Raw genomic sequence first — 2,801 nt, 5'->3', positions numbered from 1 at the left:
TCAGTCAGAAGACTGAAATGCCCCAATTAAAGAAACAGAGGAAGAAATCCAACAGAACAAATACAGGGCAAAAAAATTATTAACTGATAGGAAGGTCAACATTTTAGATATAAAACATGGGCTAAGACAGTCTGTCACCACTGTGAAAGGGGCCCCTTCTTCCCTGAAGACAGTGGATTAGAGAAGTTTTTCAAGTGTAACTCCCTAGACTCTCACTTAAATCCTTATCCAGGAAATCTGCCTACGAAGCTAGCTGAACTCATCCTCAAGAACTGCTTACTGCAGAGTTAGATTTTATGTACATCAGGGCAATTCCAGTTACAGGAGAAAGTGTGTTCTGGATTTCAGCTCTATAAAATCCATGCTTTATTTATATACTTAGGTCTGTCCATTGACTGAAATGTAAGGATCAAAGTTTTAAATGCAAAAGTTTAGGTTAATAGAGCAATAACACAATTTTTTTTTTTAAATCATCTTGTACTAACATATAATACGATTGCTAATTGGTAAGCCATCAAAACAAAATCAATTCTTCTTAAACAATAACACTGATGGATGGACAACTTAAATATGGCTTTGGATATCTTTGTTTTTATAAAATAACAAGTAGACAACAAAACCCTTCACGTTTACAAACAGGAAAAGCTCCCTGGTTCCAGGAAAACAAGTAGAATTGGCAGCTTAGATGAAGTGACTAAGAAAAATTAATGTATATTATTTGATTAAGTGATGCATTTATTCATTTTTACACAAAAACCGTATTTTGAAGATAAAAGAGAGGGCCTGTAGAAAGCAGAGCATAGATTTTGTATTGCAACAGTGGAACTGGAAGGAGATTAGAGAAGGAAACAGACATGTGGATGTAATTTAAAGGCAGATTATTTGAAAAACAGATGGCGTCTGGACCTTCCACCACAAAGACCGGACAAAGTAGGGATATGCAAAGAAGTCTACAAAGCGAATTTTGCGGTATCTTAGTAATCTAGTGCTCCCATAACAGAAATACCACAGTGGGTGGCTTTCAAGAACACAAATTTATTTTCTCATAGTTCTGGAGGCTAAAAGTCCCAATCAGGGACTCTGATGTATAGCTGCTTCTGTGAGTCTGTCTCTTAGTTTCTGGTGTCTGCCAACAATCCTTGGAGTTCCTTGGCATCTGTTCTCCCCTCTGTGTGTGTCTGTTTTGGTCTTGCTATAACTCAGGAGTGATTAGGTTTAGGACTGACTCTACATGGGTATGACCTCATTAACAGAAAACAAACAAAAAAAACCCTATTTCCAAACAGGATCAAATCTCCAGGTACAAGGGACTGAAATTCAACACATATTTTTTGGGAATATAATTCAGTCCATAACATGTGACCAGGATCAGGAAGCCAGTGAAAGCTGAGTCAACAGTGCGGAAGTCTGGACAATACCTTTCTTGGATCAAGGAGTTATTGCTTTTAACTCCTTTTTTGAGGTGCTCGAAAAGCACAAAATATGCCACTGGGCCTCAAGACTATGAGGAGCATCATCCATAGAACTAAATACCACCAGGTCACTTAGAGTCAAGCCTAATGTGAGATGACTGAGGGTCAGGGAAAACAACAGTACCAGCATTAGGATAAGACTAGCCAATGGCTTAAACCTAAATTATGAAATATCATATATTTGTACCATTATATAAGAAAACAACCTACACCTAAATTAAGAAAACTAAAATGTAAAACACTTAAGACAAATTAAATAATGAACGATATCTTTTTAGAAACAGAGATTTCATATTTCAAAACTCTTCTGCCTTCCATATAAAATGAAATATGACATGCTCACAGTGAGCCAAGTTGCCTAGAGCCTTGCTTCACTCTGCACGGTGGAGATATTATGTTTCATGCTACACCTGGAATTTCTAAGTAGAAATTACACTTCTGACTTATCAATATTAATGAAGAGGGAAAAAGATCCTAAAGCAGAAAGTTGGTCAGTTGCAAAAATAGCTAGACTTCTTGCTTTTAAATAGAAAGTTATGCATAAAATAGCCTCTCCAGTATCTCATCTTCTATTCCTAGTTATAATTTCTTTGCCTTGGAAAAGTAAACATTTACAAAATTAAAGATAGAATAAAATAAAATGATGTAATAGAGAAACTCAAAAAGAATTTTGAATTTCTTTTTAACTTTACATCATCTCAGCTATAGTAAACTGTAGGTATACTGTAACTATAGATGATATGCTCATGGTTGGTAGCACAGTAGTAGAGAGGAAGACTAATGCTTGGAAAGAAAACTAAAATATTTTAAATTTTATAAGCATATATCAAAATCTAATTGCATAGATATGCAAATAAAATGTTATCAAAAAAAAAAGTAGGCCAGATTTGGGGATGATCTAGTGTTACATCTAGTGTTAATACTAGATGTTCTAGATTATATATGAGACGTAAAACATTTTTTTAAATGCATTTATTCAATTTTATCTATAAGAACAAATTTCCTTATTTTTTTTGTTTTTGTATTTATAGAAAGGCAATCAGCCCACTGACAAGAAACTGTATTAGATTACACTGAGATATGTACATACCAAAAATCTGTTGTTATGGGATCAATTTAGACTTACAGGAACTTACTAGATCTGTACTCCACAGGGTATGAATGAAAAAACCAAACCAAACCCATTGCTATCAAGTTGATTCTGACTCATAGCTGGGTTTAAATAGCTGATTTTTTTTGGAAGTAGCTCACCAGGCATTTATTCCAAGTCACCTCTGGGTGCATTTGAAGCTACAACCTTTTGGTTAGCAGCTGAGAATGTTAACTGTT

Source organism: Trichechus manatus, unplaced genomic scaffold, assembly GCF_000243295.1.
Source record: "Trichechus manatus latirostris isolate Lorelei unplaced genomic scaffold, TriManLat1.0 scaffold00260, whole genome shotgun sequence".
In the NCBI taxonomy this organism is placed as follows: Eukaryota; Metazoa; Chordata; class Mammalia; order Sirenia; family Trichechidae; genus Trichechus; species Trichechus manatus.
This window is presented reverse-complemented; position numbering follows the sequence as displayed.